At 41.6% G+C, this 20,805-nt stretch overlaps 1 long non-coding RNA gene across 3 annotated transcripts in view; it reads right to left on the reverse strand.

Moving 5' to 3' along the window:
- LOC139169293 (uncharacterized) overlaps positions 1–20,805 on the reverse strand; it is a 217,427-nt gene that overhangs the window by 23,566 nt on the left and 173,056 nt on the right. For all 3 annotated transcript variants that reach the window (XR_011559440.1, XR_011559439.1, XR_011559438.1), the window contains one exon: positions 12,115–12,199. This is a non-coding gene — a long non-coding RNA (uncharacterized lncRNA). The remainder of the gene's footprint in view (positions 1–12,114; positions 12,200–20,805) is intronic.

Below are 20,805 nucleotides of genomic sequence, written 5' to 3' on the forward strand. Positions count from 1 at the left end.
TGCGCATGCTCCCCCACCCCTGTGCATTAATATCTCCGGGACTGCCTTCTGCTGCATGAATCCCAGCGACCGATTAGGTCCCACAGAGTTGGCCTTCGACTAAACAATGTCGTTTGGCAGGTCCCAGGGGAAAAGCCTTCTCTGTGGCGGCACCGACTCTCTGGAACCAGCTCCCCCCGGAGATTAGAACTGCCCGCACCCTCCTTGCCTTTCGTAAACTCCTTAAAACCCACCTCTGCCGTCAAGCGTGGGGGAACTGAAACATCTCCCCCTGCCTAGGTAGTTTTCTGTGTATGATATGACTGTATGTATGTTTTTTATATATTGGGGTTTCTTGTTTTTTAGACTTTTTAAATGTATTATTGTTATTTTGGATTCTAACTATTAGATTTGTCATTATATATTGTTTTTATCATTGCTGTAAGCCTCCCCGAGTCTACGGAGAGGGGCGGCATACAAATCTAATAAATAATAATAATAATAATAATAATAATGCTTAATAATGGGGTTTTTAAATGTTTTAAAATTATTAGATTGGTTATGAATTGTTCTATTGCTGTTGTGAGCCGCCCCGAGTCTGGGGAGAGGGGCGGCATATAAACTTGGAGATATTTGGACTTCAACTCCTAGAATCCCCCAGCCAGCGAATGCTGGCTGGGGGATTCTGGGAATTGAAGTCCAAATATCTCCAAGTTGCCAAGGTTGGGAAACACTGGTGTAGGGTATACTGCTTGCCACTTGGTTAGTTCCTATCGGTGCAACATATAGGCACACACGTACGAGACCCCCATCGCACGATGGGTAATTGTTGAGGGAACGGAACGCAGGCAGGCAGACATGAAAAGTGTTTAAAATAGGAAACAAGCCTTACTGTCGGAGCAGGTGTGTGCGCGTACGTGCATGTACGACAGGTGTGGGTAAACCAGGCACGCAATTGAACAAGGCTTTTGTTACAACACTGGGGCAACTGCCAAGACCCTTTTCTCTCTGTCCCCCAACACACCCTGCCCCAGGAGGGGACTTGGGTGGCCTTCTTGTCCCCCCCACTCTCCCCTTTCTGAAAGTCAGACGGGATAACCTCCCAGTGACCTGCAATCTGGCACCCAGCCACGAAGAATGATACTTGAGGATGGTCTCCTTTTGTAGCATTCATTAGATTTCTGCCCATAATACCTCCTCTGTTTTCGCTCAGCAAACCTTACGGACGGCGGAGCCCGGAATAAAGGCAGAGCCCCTTAAATAACAGCCGATCTCCATGTGAAAGTGGCCCATAAAAATTAATAAGATTCGAGGTAGTTATCTATTCACAAGCCGAAAGCATGCAGGGGAAGGCGACGCTTGGACAAAAGGCCAGACCAGCACCCGACGGCTCGATGAGAAGTGGTGCGATTCGATTATTAGGGGTTTGTGTGTGTGTGTGTGGATGGGCACAGGAGAGATTTTATAGATGGTAGAGATGTATGCAACGTTTGGCTCCAAATCCTCTTAGGTCCAACCCTTTGAATGGTTGTTGTTGTTGTTGTTATTATTATTATTATTATTATTATTATTATTATTAATTAGATTTGTATGCTGCCCCTCTCCGCAGACTCGGGGCAGCTCACAACAGTGATAAAAACAGTATACAATGACAAATGTAATATTAAAAGTCTATAATAATAAATCTAACATTAAAAGTCTTCATTTACTCTTTGACAGTTCTTTTCAACCGAAATATTATTGTTATTTCAATTAAAAAAAAAAAAGAATAGAGATGTATATATGTATAATATATATAGATATAGGGTTTCGCTGATACATATTTCCGTAAAATCATATTAAGATCGGCTGCAGGGGTAGGGAGGGGGGAATTGCTGCTGTATGTTGATGTAACAGAAAAGCTATAATTGTACTTACAACCTATGAACATGTTGGTCTGTTAATGTGTGTCTTTTATATATGTATATATTTAATAAATTCTATTTTTTTTAAAAAAAGTCTAAAAAACCCCATTGTTTAAAAATCATACATACAACATACCATACATAAAACTGCATAGGCAAGGGGAGATATCTCAGTTCCCCCATGCCTGACGGCAGAGTTTTAAGGAGTTTATGAAAGGCAAGGAGGGTGGGGGCAATCCTAATCTCTGGGGGGAGCTGGTTCCAGAGGGTTGGGGCCGCCACAGAGAAGGCTCTTCCCCTGGGTCCCGCCAAACAACATTGTTTAGTTGACAGGACCCGGAGGAGACGAACTCGACCTAACTGGCGGCTGGGATTCGTGCAGCAGAAGGCGGTCTCGCGGATATTCTGGTCCGATGCCATGAAGGGCTTTATAGGTCATAACCAACACTTTGAATTGTGACCGGAAACTGATCGGCAACCAATGCAGACTGCGGAGTGTTGGTGTAACATGGGCATACCTAGGGAAGCCCATGATTGCTCTCGCAGCTGCATTCTGCACGATCTGAAGTTTCCGAACTATGCATCTAAACTCAGGGCAGGGTTTCAATTGAGCAGTTGCCATCTCAACTGTTTTGATCTCCTCCTAGACCAGTTAATGGCGAACCTTTTTTTGCTCCGGTTCCAAAAGGACGCGTGCATAATAGTGCGTGCATGAACACAGCCATAATAAAATGCCCGCTCCCCTGCGCATGCATGCACAATCCCCTCTCCCGCACATGTGTGCAGGCCTCATGGAAGTCTCTGTGCTTCCGGTAGGGTGCGGGGCCATTTTTCGACCTTGCCAGGCTTCAGGAAACCCTGTGGATGGCGAAAAACGGGCCCAACGGACCTCCTATAATAATAATAATAATAATAATAATAATAATAATAATAATAATAATAATAATTTATTAGATTTGTATGCCGCCCCTCTCCGAAGACTCGGAGCGGCTCACAACAGAATACAATGTCACAAATCCAATATATTAAAAAACACATTGAAAACCCATTATTAAAACCATACAACTCAGTCATACCACACACAAATGTACCATAGCCTAGGGGTAACTCAGTTCCCCCATGCCTGGCGACATAGGTGGGTTTTAAGTAGCTTACAAAAGGCAAGGAGGGTGGGGGAGGTTCTAATCTCCGGGGGGAATTGATTCCAGAGGGCCGGGGCCGCCACAGAGAAGGCTCTTCCCCTGGGTCCCGCCAGACGACATTGTTTAGTCGACAGGACGCAGAGAAGTCTCTGTGGGACCTTATCGGTCGCTGGGATTTGTGCGGCAGAATTCGGTCCTGAAGGTCCTCGGAGAAAATGTCCAATGGCGCCTGGACGATTCCTCTCTGACATCACAGGGCAACCAACACCACAGTGGACATCCAAAGGGCCTCAGGGCCCCTTGATTCCCCATACGGGCCACCAGAAAGGTATTCTGGCCCGATGCCATGTAGGGCTTTATAGGTCATAACCAACACTTTGAATTGTGACCGGAAACTGATCGGCAACCAGTGCAGTGAAGCTCCGAAAGCTGACCAACCCGCATGTACTGATATAGGAGCTGATATAGGGCAACGCCTTGTGTGTGGCACGTGTACCATAGGTTCCCATCATGGCCCTAGGTCTAATTGTCTTGTTGCGACATGCTACCAGAAGGAGAACTATCAGTCAGATTAGTAAGGAAATTGTAAATGACCAGCAATAGGACAAGAGGGGGATTTGTTCCAACTACACTCTTCTTTTCATCAACATCCGGCCTAGAATTGTGTAGATAGCCCTGATCCAATTCAGTTTTGCTTTAAGGGTCCAATAAACAAACAGGGGGATGGAGACCCACGTTTCCTTATTTTTGATCCCTAGTGAAGTGATTCTTAAGGCTAATTGTTGTCACTGTCGTCGTCATCGTCATCATCACGTAAAATAGAGCGAAATCAATCTTTATCTCTTAATAACCCCAGGATTCACTTAAAATTGCAAAAAAACAAAAACAAAGAAGGTTGTAACATTAAATAAGTCACATTGTTCTGTCGGGCTCTCTGGTAGAATCCTCCCAAAAATTCACAGGTACAAATTTCAGACACACACACGTTTGAAAATTCAAAACAATGTTCTTTATAATGAAAATTCACTTAAACCAAGCCCTCTTTTGGTATAGCCAAGAGCACTCATCTCCAAACAAACTGGTAATTTGCACAAGTCCCTTATCAGTTCTGTGATACTTAGCTTGCAGCTGTGAGGCAATTCACAGTCCTTCTTCTTTCACAAAGTGAAACACACTTTGTTCTGGTTTAGTTTCAAAGCGGGGGAAAATCAGCACACAAAAAGTCAAAGTCAGTAAAGCAGGCACGAAACACAACGATCAGATAATCCTCCTCAATGGCCAAACCCACAGGCTGCTATTTATAGCAGCCTCACTAATGACCACAGCCCCACCCAACCACAGGTGGCCTCATTTTCTTTGATAATAATCTCTCAGTTGTTGCTGCCTATGCATGGCTCTCCGCATGCGTGGCTGTATCATTAACTCTTGTTCTGAATCCAAGGAGGAGCTAGATAATTGATCTCCTTCTGAGCTGTCTGCCACACTCTCCTCCTCCCTGTCACTCATGTCTTCTTGGTCAGAGGAGCCTTCATCAGCAGATTCCCCCGGGGGCAAAACAGGCCTGCAGCATGTGGATGTCTCCCCCACCTCCACAGTCCTTGGGGCAGGAGCTGGGCCAGAGCTTACCACAACAAACATGTTGACGTGTCTTATGACCATCACGATTTTCGACAGTAAGACAGGCTCCATTAATGCTCATAAGCGGAGAACTATATGTACCTTATTAGTGTGCTCCTGCTATACATAGTGAACTCTTCCTTAATTTATCGTTGTCTAATTAGAATTCAATAGCTGTGAAGCTTATATGTTAGCAACGGGACCTCAAAATATATAAATAAGGAAGCCATTAAAACCCCCAAATCTAATCTTACCTTCTGAAGCCGTATCTCTGCCAGATTTCTAATGTTAACAAACACACAGAAGCCAAAGGAAGGGTCAATGCTGCAAAGCAGTGGAAAAACTAAACACATGTTATGGATTAAACCTTGTATATATGTCAGTTCTCAGCGTTAAACATTCGGCTATTTTGCATCATTTTCTCAGTGGGGGCGGGTGGTGGGTGGGGAGAACCCAGAACGCTGTTGAAAAAAAGCATTTGCGTGTGGTTGGAAGATACTTTTCTTGTTATATGTAAGCTGATAAAAAAGCTTGCATATAAAAGAGCCAGTTTTTGCTTTGCATTTGTGAAGAAAACGCTCCAATCCAGAAGTACTGTAAGGCAGTGTTTCCCAACCTTGGCAATTTGAAGATATCTGGACTTCAACTCCCAGAATTCCCCAGCCAGCATTTGCTGGCTGGGGAATTCTGGGAGTTGAAGTCCAGATATCTTCAAGTTGCCAAGGTTGGGAAACACTGCTATAAGGGATAGAGTGAGGTTACAAACAGTGAAGGGCCGCTCGTCTTCACCTCCTACTGGTGCGCCCCCCTGAGGTCATTGCGGGCGCCCGACAGTGTGAGATTTGGCTTCTGTGTATGCACAAAACGTATCAGGAAAGACTTCATGAACTCAATCTGTATAGTCTGGAGGACAGAAGGAAAAGGGGGAACATGATCGAAACATTTAAATATGTTAAAGGGTTAAATAAGGTTCAGGAGGGAAGTGTTTTTAATAGGAAAGTGAACACAAGAACAAGGGGACACAATCTGAAAGTTAGTTGGGGGAAAGATCAAAAGCAACGTGAGAAAATATTGTTTGACTGAAAGAGTAGTAGATCCTTGGAACAAACTCCCGGCAGACGTGGTTGGTAAATCCACAGTAACTGAATTTAAACATGCCTGGGATAAGTCTGCGGAGAGGGGTGGCATATAAATCCAATTAATAAATAATAATAATAATAATAATAATAATAATAATAATAATAATAATATGCATCCTAAGATAAAATACAGGAAATAGTATAAGGGCAGACTAGATGGACCATGAGGTCTTTTTCTGCCGTCAATCTTCTATGTTTCTACCTTTTACTCAAGGCTTTAAAAAGCCTTAAAATGGGAAAATTCATGGAAACGTATGAATTGGTTTTAAAACAGAGGGCACAAGATCAGGTGGGTGGGAAGGAATTCCCATTATAAGAGATGTAGCAGAGTCTCGGCTCAATCGTGGCCCCTTATGGATCTGTCTTGGATCCCATACGTTTCCCAGCAATGGTGCTCCTAAAAATTCCAGCTTCAAAAATGCTTGCTCGACCTCTTTGAGCCCACAAAATATCCCTGCATGTTTGTACATTTTCCACCCTAAACCCAGCCCCCAAAAGCCTGGAATACTAATGCAACAGGTGGAAACACTGTGCTGTTCGGCCGAAACCCACTCTGCCCGTACAGACTTTCATAGTTCCAGTAGCCGCCATCACTCTCAAGCAGCTATTTGTCTTCCGGAAGACTAGAGGATTCCTTCATGGATTACTGCCTTGTAATTACGAATTGGAATTTCCCAGCCTAATGAGAAAATATTATTTCACTGAAAGAGTAGTAGATCCTTGGAACAAACTTCCAGCAGACCTGGTAGATAAATCCAGAGTCACTGAATTTAAACATGCCTGGGATAAACATATATCCATCCTAAGATAAAATACAGGAAATAGTATAAGGGCAGACTAGATGGACCATGAGGTCTTTTTCTGCCGTCAGACTTCTATGTTTCTATGTTTAATGTAGGAACGATTGAGGGCAAAAGAAGAAGGGGATGACAGAGAATGAGGTGGCTGGATGGAGATACTGAAGCAGTAGATGTGAGCTTAAATGGACTCCAGGGGATAGTAGAGGGCAGGAAGGCACTATTCATTCATTCATTCATTCATTCATTCATTCATTCATCCGTATTTGACATCAGTTGTAGTTAAAATGATGGAGACTCTACTCAAAAAGAGGATAAATCAGCACCCAAAAAACAATAACTTATTGGACCCAAATCAGCATGGCTTTACTGAAGGCAAATCATGTCAGACTAATCTCATTGATTTCTTTGACTATGTCACAAAGGTGTTGGATCAAGGTGGTGCCATGGATATTGCCTACCTGGACTTCAGCAAAGCCTTTGATACGGTTCCACATAAGATAAAATACAGAAAATAGTATAAGGGCAGACTAGATGGACCATGAGGTCTTTTTCTGCCGTCAGTCTTCTATGTTTCTATGAATTTAATTTGTATCCCACCATTATTATTGTTGCAAATAATTCAAGGTGGTGGTGGCCATAGTTCCCTCTAAGCTGAGCAGTGAGCAATCGCTCACTTAAAAATCATCATCAACTCAGAGTTTTCCAAACCTGCCCAGAAGCCGAGAGGGAAAGAGTGAGAGGGAAGGAGAGAGAGAGGAAGAGAGGAAGAGAGAGAAACAGATAGAAAAAAGAGAGGAAGGAAGAGAGAAAGAAAATCAAAATCTAGTTTGAAACTAGCTCAACTATTTAAGTGGCATTTTGATATTGATAGAGTTGCCCTATTATGAGCTCACTGTTATAGACACACAGTACAGTATTTTATTTTGAAATTCTCTGAGGCAAAACAGGGTGGGTTTTTTATTTGTTTGTTTGTTTATTTATTATTTCTGTTCCACCCAGTCCCGAAGGGACTGCCGCTCAGACACTATACTTTTCTGCCCACCCCCCAAAAAAATTAGAGGGAACACTGGTGGTGGCCCTATCCAACACATCTTCTTCCTCCTACTCTCCCGCAACCACAACTTTTTGAGATGGACTGGGTTGGGTTGACTTGCCCAAAGTTACCCAACTGACTTTCATGGCTAAGGTGGAACTTGAACTAAGACTTTTCTGCTTTCCAGCTGGTGCTTTAACCACTAGATCAAACTGGCTTTCAAACCTCTGTCTCAGAGCTGCATAGTGCATATAAGTTCCAGATACTAAATTTAGATGCTCCAAGGACAGCTACTGAAGTCCCCAAGTATTGCAAAAGATAGTGGTATCTTTTTTCTTTCTTTCTTTCTTTCCTTCCTTTCTTTCCTTTCTTTCTCTTCCTTGCTTGCTTGCTAGCTTGCTTGCTTGCTTATTTTGTATGCCGCCCCTCTCCGTAGACTCGGGGCGGCTCACAGCAGTGATAGAAACCATGTACAATACAAATCTAATAATACGAAGTTAAAAACCCATAATTTAAAAAACATGCACACAACACACCATACATAAATTATATAGGCCTGGGGAAGATATTTCAATTCCCCCATGCCTGACGGCAGAGGTGGGTTTTGAGAAGTTTACAAAAGGCAAGGAGGGTGGGGGCAATTCTGATCTCTGGGGGGAGTTGGTTTCAGAGGGCCGGGGCCACCACAAAGGAGGCTCTTCCCCTGGGTCCCGCCAAATGACATTGTTTAGTCGACGCGTCCCGGAGAAGGCCAACTCTGTGGGACCTAACCGGTCGCTGGGATTCGTGCGGCAGAAGGCGGTCCCGGAGATATTCTGGTCTGATGCCATGAAGGGCTTTGTAGGTCATAACCAACACTTTGAATTGTGACCGGAAACTGACTGGCAACCAATGCAGACTGCGGAGTGTTGGTGAAACATGGGCATACTTGGGAACTGGTTTATCTGAACTGGTTCCTGAATTACCACACTATAAATTTTGGTACCTAGACAAGTCCTATCCAGCTGCTGCGTATCTCAGTATATCCGGACAATGAGTAGCTACCAATAAAATAAAATTTAAAAATGGCAATGCATTTTTCTGCCAAGGCAAGGACAGAATTGTACATCAGCAGGGCTATGAGATGGTGCCCTCTGACCCGCCATGGACACAACTTAGTTACTTCTCCAGCCTGAAGGGAAAATATAAGATGGGTTTTGATCAACCAGGGCAGTGGTTCTCAACCTTTCTAATGCCGCAACCCCTTGGTACAGTTTCTCGTGTTGTGGTGGCCTCCAGCCATAAGTCTAGCACCAATTCTCCCAAAAGAGCTTTAAGCTGATTGGCAGGAAGGTCAGAGGGACATGCCCACTGTAAACGCCTGATTGGTCGGATTGTAAAAAATATGTCCAAGGGGCCAGGATAGAAGCTTCAGTACCTAACACCATATTTTCCCGTGGTTTTAGGTGATCCCTGTGAAACGGTCGTTCGACCCCCCAAAGGGGTCCTGACCCCCAGGTTGAGAATCACCGAAGTAGGGCATTTTTCACACAGAACAACAAGATAACATTCAAGGGCAAAGAAACACAGGACTTCAATCAATGCCAATGGGTGTCTTTTTCGCAGAGTGGCAATTTCTACATCTGACACTTAGATCAGTGTTTCCCAATTTTGGCAACTTGAAGATATCTGGACTTCAACTCCCAGAATTCCCCAGCCAGCATTCGCTGGCTGGGGAATTCTGGGAGTTGAAGTGCAGATACAATGATACCTTGTCTTACAAACTTAATTGGTTCCGGGATGAGGTTCTTAAGGTGAAAAGTTTGTAAGATGAAACAATGTTTCCCATAGGAATCAATGGAAAAGTGATTAATGCGTGCAAGCCCAAAATTCACCCCTTTTGCCAGCCGAAGCTCCCGGTTTTGCGCTGCTGGGATTCCCCTGAGGCTCCCCTCCATGGGAAACCCCACCTCTGGAGCTCTGTGTTTTTGTGATGCTGCGATTGCACTGAGGCTCCCCTCGCTGGGAAACCCCACCTCCGGACTTCCATTGCCAGCAAAGCACCTGTTTTTACGCTGCTGGGATTCCCCTGCAGCATCACAAAAACACGGAAGTCCAGAGGTGGGGTTTCCCATGGAGGGGACCCTCAGGGGAATCCCAGCAGCGCAAAAATGGGTGCTTCGCTGGCAACGGAAGTCCGGAGGCGGGGTATCCCAGCGGCGGCGGTGGGTTTGTAAGGTGAAAATAGTTTGTAAGAAGAGGCAAAAAAATCTTAAACCCCGGGTTTGTATCTTGAAAAGTTTGTATGACGAGGCGTTTGTAAGACGAGGTATCACTGTATCTCCAAGTTGCCAAGGTTGGGAAACACTGACTTAGACTATCCTTTGTGGGACTGCCTTTGGCCTTTGGCTTCAGACCTTCAGCAAATGTGTTAATTCCACATTTTGGAAGAGCACTGCCTTCCGGGGAGAGGGGGTGGAGGAAGGTTCCACAGCTGGCCAAGTATAATAAAAGCTAAACGAAGCCCATTCGTTTGCCTTTTGTCAATATTTTCATAGCAACAAACAGATCAAATGCAAGATATACCAGAGTTGTTTATTTTGTACATCCATTGGGCTTTGATACATTTAATTTCAAATGAATTCCCCATGAATGGTTTTTAAGCGCAGCAGATTTAAAACATCTTTGCAGTCCGTTTTGGCTTTTTTTTTGTGTGTTTGTAATGCAGTCTTCTGCTCTGTGGGATTTTTTATATATATATATATATATATACAGATTTTTTTTTTCTTATAAGGATGCATCTGTTTTCATTCATGGCTTTCCCTAACATTTTAAATGTTAATTTTTATGCTTTTAAGTATGACTTTTAAGACACCGTCACAGAAATACTTGGTGTTGCTCATATTCTGTGCAGTTGCTTTAGAAATTAATCTGTATTTTTGGCAAAAACGTAGGGCTCCCGCTGTTCACTTATCCTGTTTGGAACAGTCAACGAAGCAGTGGAAGTGATGTGCCGGTGTCTGGAGGCTGTTGGGGCCTGGATGGGTGTCAACAGAATCAAACTCAACCCTGATAAGACGGAGTGGCTGTGGTTTTGCCTCCCAAGGACAATTCCATCTGTCCGTCCATCACCCTGGGGGTGGGAATTATTGACCCCCTCGGAGAGGGTCCACAACTTGGGCGTCCTCCTCGATCCACAGCTCACATTAGAGAACCATCTTTCAGCTGTGGCGAGGGGGCATTTGCCCAGGTTCGCCTGGTGCACCAGTGGCGGCCCTACTTGGACCGGGACTCACTGCTCACAGTCACTCATGCCCTCATCACCTCTAGGCTCGACTACTGTAACGCTCTCTACATGGGGCTACCTTTGAAGACTGTTGCGGAAGTAAATACACCATTTTTGCCTATGAACAGTATCACAAGCCTTCCTTTAACACTTTAAACCCCTAAATTACCATTTCCCATTCCCTTAACAACTATTTTGATTTATAAACATAATTATTTATTAACAATAATTATTTATTTGTTATTTATTAGCAAAAATTATTGACATAATTAATGAGTTTAACAACAATTAATGATAACAACGCTGATTGGCCGACATTTTGGCCAATCAGCAATTGCGGACAAAAGTTTGGTGATGACGTATGATGTAATCGGGCAGGAAAAACCGTGGTATAGAAAAAAACCCCACTTTTTAATTAATATTTTTTGAAAAACCGTGGTATAGACTTTTCGCGAAGGTCGGACCCATGAAAGTCGAGGGAACACTGTATACATAAATTAGATATTGTAATAAAAACAGTAATCATGTTTATCTACCTACCTACCTATATCTTAAAAATAAAGCTGGGTTTACTATCTTGAAGTTAATGGCTATCATCTTCTCAATGCCACTTTGTTCACCGCCCCTACTTCCGCCCCTGTAAAAGTTTCTGGTAGCTTTGTTATAGCTTATTTTCCCCCTTTTAATTTTATTATTATTATCATTATTATTTATTGGATTTGTATGCCGCCCCTCTCCGTAGACTTGGGGCGGCTAACAACAGTGGTAAAAACAACATGTGACAATCCAATACTAAGACGGCTAAAAACCCTTATTTTAAAAACCAATCATACATACAAGCATACCATGCATAAATTGTAGAAGCCTAGGGGGAAAGAATATCTCAGTTCCCCCATGCCTGACGACAGAGGTGGGTTTTAAGGAGCTTACGAAAGGCAAGAAGGGTGGGGGCGATCCTAATCTCTGGGGGGAGTTGGTTCCAGAGGGCCGGGGCCGCCACAGAGAAGGCTCTTCCCCTGGGTCCCGCCAAGCGGCATTATTTAGTTAATGGGACCTGGAGAAGGCCAACTCTGTGGGACCTAACTGGTCGCTGGGATTCGTGCGGCAGAAGGCGGTCCCGGAGAAATTTCCTTTAACTGGGCGATATACAAATATAATAAAACAAATAAACTTTAAATAACATTAATAAACTAGGAATATTCTGAATCCTGACTTCCAGATAGCAGCTGACTTACCTGACTCCAGAACAGATCCTTCTTAGGGTATAACATGGTCTTGTTACTGGGGATTATCACCAAAAAGTAGAAAAAAATTGATACCCTAAAGGGGAAAAAAAAAAAAGAATGGGTTGAGAAATGATAAATGTTTCATTTTTTGTGATTTATTTTTCTTTTGTAGAATATTAACAAATTATTTACACTATAGAATAACTGTTGGCATATTTTGTATTTTCAAAATACAGCAATCTTGTTATTCCCAAAACAATGAAATAGAACAAATCAAGTGACAAGCTAGACCCTGAAGGTACTTTACTAAATTGTTAATCAATTGTGATTTTTTTTTTTGGCTTAAAACTGAGCAAGCCTTATCTTTCAAACCGAAGCACACATTTATCTAAAAACAAGAGCAAAAATCCTCATGATTTTAAAATAATATTAACATTGGAACAGGAAGGATCTCTTTCAAATTGTTAGTGTCAGACTAACATCTGTAAAGGCCTCTGAGTGTTATGCCAGGCTAGTTTAAGTAAACCTCACCGCATCAGATAACACGGAGTTGCCAGAAATCGACCTAGGCACATGTAAAATGTATTTCTTGAGTCAAATTACCATTGTATGCTGTTTTAAAGAGATATTTAAGTTGTCCTTTTTTCAGGAAAGAAGGAGTTTATTTGGAATAAACACCTGAACCAAAGTAGGCCTCATGCAAGACTCCTTGTCAACCCCCCCCCCCCCCAAAAAAGTGTCCCAAGTTTTTGTACTAAATAACTCCTTTAAGAAAATATGGTTACCATATGTTTGAATAGGAGAGGAGAAGAAAATTATAAAATTTCTAGCAGGGCGCTTCTTTGATCCTTCATGTTGATGGACCTCAATTGTGATGCTTAGGTAATTCTTCCCTCAAAAATGACAGCGGAAGCAAAATAAATAAATACAGTGGTACCTCATCTTACGAACGCCTCTTCTAACGAACTTTTCAAGATACGAACCCGGTGTTTAAGATTTTTTTGCCTCTTCTTCCGAACTATTTTCATCTTACGAACCCAAGCAGCTGCTGCTGGGATGAAGGGGTTTCTTTCCCCCCCCCCTTTTTTGAAGAAAGAAAAGGGAGGGGCTGCTTGGAGTAGGAAACATTTTGCAGAGAACAACGTGCTTGCAAAGGAACTGAAAGGGTGTCTTTTTAAGAAAGAAAAGGGAGGAGGGAGGGGCAGCTTGGGGGAGGAAAATTTTTGCAGAGAACAACTTGCTTGCAAAGGAACTGAAAGGGTGTCTTTTTAAGAAAGAAAAGGGAGAAGGGAGGGGCAGCTTGGGGGAGGAAAATTTTTGCAAAGAACAACGTGCTTGCAAAGGAACTGAAAGGGTGTCTTTTGAAGAAAGAAAAGGGAGGAGGGAGGGGCAGCTTGGGGGAGGAAACATTTTGCAGAGAACAACGTGCTTGCAAAGGAACTGAAACGGTGTCTTTTTAAGAAAGAAAAGGGAGGGGCGCCCCCCTTGCCTTTCTTCCTTCCCACTCACCCTTTAGCCTAGCCTTGCTTCTTCCACCCGCCCCCTTTAGCTGCTCCTCCCTGCCCTCTGTTCGCCTCCCTTCTAAAGTTTGGGATTTTCCTGAAGGATTTGCACGCATTATTTGCTTTTACATTGATTCCTATGGGAAACATTGTTTCATCTTACGAACTTTTCACCTTACGAACCTCCTCCTGGAACCAATTAAGTTTGTATGATGAGGTAGTACTGTATGTAGAATTTGACCTCAAATAATCCATCGCAATCAAGGGTGGATTCTACTTGCCTTCCCCACCGGTTCGTATCGCAACGGAAGTGCACGTTTTGCCTATGCGCATCCCTTCACTCACGCACATGTCCCTTCCCAGAAAATAATCTAAAATGAGCTTCTGTGCATGCGCAGAAGCAAAAATGCGCTTCTGCATATGCGCAGAAGCCAAATCCAAGATGGTGGCGGCCACAGACTGGCATTGGAATCGGCTCCGTGACATCACCACTAGTTTATTAACGGTTCTAAAGAACCGGTTAGAACCAGTAGGAAGCCCCCTCTGATCACAATTGCTGTACAGTGTTCCCTTGATTTTCGTGGGTTCAAACTTCGCGAAAAGTCTATACCACGGTTTTTCAAAAATATTAATTAAAAAATACTTTGCGGTTTCCCCCCCATACCACGGTTTTTCCTGCCCGATGACGTTATATGTCATCACCAAATTATAATCCACTTTTAATAAATATTTTTTTTAATAAACTTTAATAAAGAAACATGGTGAGTAATAATCTAAATGGTTGCTAAGGGAATGGGAAATTGCAATTTAGGGGTTTAAAGTGTTAAGGGAAGGCTTGTGATACTGTTCATAGACAAAAATGGTGTACAGTGTTCCCTCGCTTTTCGCGGGGGATGCGTTCCGAGACCGCCCGCGAAAGTCGAATTTCCACAAAGTAGAGATGCGGAAGTAAATACACTATTTTTGGCTATGAAAAGTATCACAAGCCTTCCCTTAACACTTTAAACCCTTAAATTGCAATTTTCCATTCCCTTAGCAACCATTCAGATTATTACTCACCATGTTTATTTATTAAAGTTTATTTAAAAAAATATTTATTAAAGGCAGACAAAAGTTTGGCGATGACATATGACGTCATCGGGTGGGAAAAACCCGCAAAGTATTTTTTAATTAATATTTTTGAAAAACCGTGGTATAGACTTTCCGCGAAGTTCAAACCCGCGGAAATCGAGGAAACACTGTAGTTACTTCTGCATCGCTACTTCGCGGAAATTCAACTTTCGCGGGCGGTCTCGGAACGCATCCTCCGCGAAAATCGAGGGAACACTGTATTGCTGTATCTATCAAGATGCAATCATTCTTAATGTAGGTTGAAAGGTCCTTATAGTACAAAACCTAACAGCCTCAAAGCAAAATCTTCAGCTAATATATTGAGAAATATATTAGCATGAAAACTATCCACAAAGTGTGCTAAAAGCCTTCAAGAATTAAAATTAGGCACATTTCACATTAATTCATTCCTATTGGGAGCTTAGAGCGGGCTGACAATTGAAGACGTTTCTCAATTGTGGAAAATATGACATAATATCCCTAAGAAGAAAACTGTTAACATTTATATTTAAAAAAAATTCCAATATCATTGTAACTAGAAGCAGTTTGCTGAAGGCATGGCTTCAAAGTCTGGTTCCCACTTCAGTTTTTCCACATCTGGAATCTCTCAATCCAGTATTGGCTATAGCTCAAACATGATTCCACCTTTTACATGGTGGAAAATCTGGAAGTGTCCTGAGTTTTCCAAGAATATTCGCAAGCCTCTTTCGCCATTTCTTTCTTCCGTGACCTTCAAATCTTTGTGGAAGGCATAAAAATTATCTTTCTTGTCTCTCTTTCTCCAGCAACAACCTAAAACGTTCAAAAGCTTATGACCAATTCATATATCCTTTTGTAGAACCATAATTTCGTTAATGTCCCACTGTTGACAAAACTTTGTTAAATTACTCTTTTCATTTTCTTTTCAGCTTCTCCATATGTTAAGTTTTGATGGCCTGTTCAGTCAGTAGAACTTCCTCCAAAGTCTTCTCATGATACCTGTTGTGGTTAGCTCTGGCCCAGCTCCTGCCCCAAGGACTGTGGATGTGGGGGAGACATCCACATGCTGCAGGCCTGTTTTGCCCCCCGGTGGAATCTGATGACGAAGGCTCCTCTGACCAAGAAGACATGAGTGACAGGGAGGAGGAGAGTGGGGCAGACAGCTCAGAAGGAGATCAATTCTCTAGCTCCTCCTTGGATTCAGAACAAGAGTTAATGATACAGCCACGCATGCGGAGAGCGATGCATAGGCAGCAACAACTGAGAGATTATTATCAAAGAAAATGAGGCCACCTGTGGTTGGGTGGGGCTGTGGTCATTAGTGAGGCTGCTATAAAGAGCAGCCTGTGGGTTTGGCCATTGTGGAGGATTATCTGATCCTTGTGTTTCGTGACTGCTTTACTGACTTTGACTTTGTGTCTGCTGATTTTTCCCCGCTTTGAAACTAAACCAGAGCAAAGTGTGTTTCACTTTGTGAAAGAAGAAGGACTGTGAATTGCCTCACAGCTGCAAGCTAAGTATCACAGAACTGATAAGGGACTTGTACAAATTACCAGTTTGTTTGGAGACGAGTGCTCTTTGCTATACCAAAAGAGGGCTTGGTTTAAGTGAATTTTCATTATAAAGAACATTGTTTTGCATTTTCAAACGTGTGTGTGTGTCTGAAATTTGTACCTGTGAATTTTTGGGAGGATTCTACCAGAGAGCCCGACAGAACAATACCTATTGTAAGTATCTATAATACTGTTGTGACAGCTGCTATTACTTTAGGTTTGCCAGCTTACCAACAAGACATCCTCCAACTAAGTCAATCAGCTACATATAAATGCCTCTGCTTAACTGTGAAACCAATAAAGTTTGACGCCCCTTTAGATTTGGGTTCTCAAACTGTGGGCCATTAGTAAGGGGCCATAAGTAACTTGAAGAGGGGTATCTACTAATTTTTTTTAAAAGTTGGTCTACCTTGCAGAGGGCAAGATAGCAACACTGTCAACATTCACCCCTGTTTCGTCTTGCCAGTTATATAACAGGTCCACACAAGCAAAGAGAAGAGCAGAATCAAGAGATCATCTTGAATGAGGGCTAAGCCTATGAGGCCATCTCTCAGAACTAGCTTGATTGAACAGTGATTTCTGATGTGGCATGTAGCAATGTATCTACCACCTCTGGAAAACCCTCACGTTGTTGTTGTTGTTGTTGTTGTTGTTGTTATTATTATTATTATTATTATTATTATTATTATTATTAATTAGATTTGTATGCCGCCCCTCTCCGAAGACTCGAGGCGGCTCACAACAACGATAAAAAACAGTATAGATAATGGAACAAATCTAATAATAAGAATTATATTAAAAAACCCAACTGTTAAAAAAACCCCATACAACACATACATACCAAACATAGAATATAAGAGAGCCTGGGGGAGATGTCTTAGTTCCCCCATGCCTGGCAATGTAGGTGGGTCTTGAGTAACTTGCGAAAGACAAGTAGGGTGGGGGCTGTTCTAATCTCCGGGGGGAGTTGGTTCCAGAGGGCCGGGGCCGCCACAGAGAAGGCTGTTCCCCTGGGGCCCGCCAAACGACATTGTTTGGTCGACGGGACCCGGAGAAGGCCAACTCTGTGGGACCTTATCGGCCGCTGGGATTCGTGCGGTAGAAGGCGGTTCCAGAGGTATTCTGGTCCAATGCCATGAAGGGCTTGAATTGTGACCGGAAACCGATTGGCAGTCAGTGCAGGCCACGGAGTGTTGTGGAAACGTGGGCGAATCTAGGAAGCCCCATGATAGCTCTCGCGACCGCATTCTGCACGATCTGAAGTTTCCGAACCCTTTTCAAAGGTAGCCCCATGTAGAGAGCGTTGCAGTAATCGAACCTCGAGGTGATAAGGGCATGAGCGACTGTGAGCAATGACTCCCTGTCCAAATAGGGCCGCAACTGATGCACCAGGCGAACCTGGGCAAACGCCCCCCTCGCCATTATCTGTCATTTTGTATTTCAATCTTTTGAAATGCATGGGAGAGAAAAGGTAAATATGACTTGTCTTACTGACAGCTGGTAAAAGTAAGCCTAATTGAAGACAATATGACGTAAGTCACATAAGTTTGGAGAAGAGAGATGATTATTTCCCTATCATTGATTCAACAGGAGTACAATTTTTATTGTTTTGTCGGGTCCTGACATCACTAAAGTAGAGAAAGCCTACTTCACAGTTTAATAAACTAAGGTTGACATTCAGAAAATAAGTTCATATTTAACACTTCCTTCTCAATTTCCAGCACATCAGAATCAAAATGACCTCAACTCAACATACAAAGCTGGTTATAATGTTTCAGCTTTGGGATTAAAATGACCTTGGTCAATGCAAATTTGCCTCTTCTGATTAATCCACGACAGCTAAATGAGTATTTTATTAATTCAACATATGAAATCCTAACACACCTTCTTAGCAATTAAACCACCTCTTATTACAGTCCAGTTATCTTAATGACAACATTTGACCAATACATTATTTTATAATATTTGGCGATATAACATCTAACCCTGAAAATGTCAACGGCTCTGCAGACCAGATGATTTTAGCTTTCAATCCTGTCATCTTTAAAATACTGTACTAAATCGAATTGTGGTATTAACGAGAAACTATTTCAAGACAAAATTGCAGAGAAGCAAGGTGACTCATGTTTCAACTTATTTATTGCCCAAAATTTTTCAGAAACATATCCATGGGGTGAACCAGAAGTTGGTATCATAGAAACATAGAAGTCTGACGGCAGAAAAAGACCTCATGGTCCATCTAGTCTGCCCTTATACTATTTTCTGTATTTTATCTTAGGATGGATACATGTTTATCCCAGGCATGTTTAAATTCAGTTACTGTGGATTTATCTACCACGTCTGCTGGAAGTTTGTTCCAAGGATCTACTACTCTTTCAGTAAAATAATATTTTATCATGTTGCTTTTGATCTTTCCCCCAACTAACTTCAGATTGTGTCCCCTTGTTCTTGTGTTCACTTTCCTATTAAAAACACTTCCCTCCTGGACCTTATTTAACCCTTTAATATATTTAAATGTTTCGATCATGTCCCCCCTTTTCCTTCTGTCCTCCAGACTATACAGATTGAGTTCATTAAGTCTTTCCTGATACGTTTTATGCTTAAGAAAATCTAAATCTAAGCTCAGGAAAATCTAAATGTACTTTATGTTAAAAGATGGAGAAAATAATCAATTTCCAATACAATCAAGGCATCTTTTATTGCTATCTTAGAATATATATTTTTCTCCAAAATTGCTAAATTACTCCTTTCTGAAATCTGATTCTTTATATCTGGAATTAATCTAGTATTTTTCCATCGCCTAAAGATTATTATTATTATTGTGCTGCTATTATTAAGAGTATGAAAATCTTGTTCAAAATTTTTTTAAAAATCTTTGGGCTCCAACAATAGCAAAAGAATAATTTTTATTGCCATATTTTACTTTTATCATTTTTTATTTTTTATTGTAATTTCTATAGTCATTGAGAATTGGGTGGCAAAGAGGTTTTATAAAATGTTATTAGTAGGCATATCTTTGGGAAAGTTGTTTTATATTTGTTAATTAATTTTAATATTTGGACATTTTGCTGGCAAGAGGTTAGTTATTTGATTTGTTTATTACTAATAGTTGGATTACAGGATAAAGAGCTTTATATTTGTTAACAAGGGGGTGAAGAGATTATGAAAATTTTTATATGTGTGATGAGGATGGGAAGTGATTTTCATAAAGGAGAAGGATTCTTTGCAAATTTTTTCTTCTTTTAATTTTTTTTATTTTGTAGCTTTATTAACATTTTTAAAAATGTTAATTAAATATAAAAATATGCATATTTTACTAAAATATAATTAAAAATATGTGTATCTTTAAAAGCATCCACACCTAATTATCTGAATTAATTTGTTCTAATTGTTCCCAAAAGTATTTAATTCTTTATATCAACAGACTTCTAAAAAATGTTTGCTGGAAACGACTCAGGTTCACACATGGCAAAACTGCTTATTTATACACTGTTCTGTATATAAAAAATTAAGTTCACAGAAACAAACCAAGCATGAATAACTTTTAGATTCAGATATATTATTCTTGAAACATTATTTTGACAGTTTAAATTAAAACAGTTAATTTAGATTTTAAGGACATGAAATAAACGTCAATGGGCACAAATTAAATGAGCACGTTTGAATCTCTCTCTATAAGTATCAGACATGAAATATCAGAATCACAGGTGAATTAAACTGACATTATTAATCGTGGCTTGTTACAGAATACAGTTGGAAGGGATCTTGGAGATCTTTTAGTTCAATCTCCTTCTCAAGCAGGAGATCCTACACCATTTCAAATGGCTCTCCACAATGTCTTCTTAAAAACCTCGTGTTGAAGCATCCACAACTTCTAAAGGCAAACTAATTATTATCACTGTCAGGAAATTTCTCCTTAGTTCTACGTTGCTTCTCTCTTTGATTAGTTTCCATCCATGGTTTCTTATCTTGCCTTCTGGTGCTTTGGAAAATAAGTTACCACCCCTTTTTGGTGGTAGCCCCTTAACTGTTGGAACACTGCTCTCATATTACCCCTAGTCAGCGGTGAAATCTACTTACCTTCCCTACCAGTTCGGAAGTGCATGCTTTGCACGCCTTTTCACCTGTGCTCCGCTCGCCCACGTTTTCACCCTCTGTAAATGCGCAGAACACTTTGTACATGCGCAGAGGGTTTTTAAAAAAGAAAATGGCGGTGTCCGGGTGAGTGGGCGGAGTCTCGCGCTGTCACTGCTACCAGTGCTCCGAACCATCAGCCGCCACTGCTACGGTTAAGCCGGACTGGTAGCATTTAACCTCTGCCCCGTCTTTCTTTTCACTAGACTAGACTTGCCAAATTCCCGGAACCATTCTTCATATATTTTAGTCTCCAGACCTTTAATCATCTTATTTGTTCTTCTCTGCAATTTTCCAAAGTCTCAAAATCTTTGTTTGTAATGTAGTGACCAAAACTGGATGAAGTATTCCTGGTGTGATCTTACTACAGATTCCATTTAGATTATAAGAACATTAAATAAATAATTTGTATGTGTATTGTA

This window comes from Erythrolamprus reginae, chromosome 6 (genome assembly GCF_031021105.1).
Source record: "Erythrolamprus reginae isolate rEryReg1 chromosome 6, rEryReg1.hap1, whole genome shotgun sequence".
Classification (NCBI taxonomy): domain Eukaryota; kingdom Metazoa; phylum Chordata; class Lepidosauria; order Squamata; family Dipsadidae; genus Erythrolamprus; species Erythrolamprus reginae.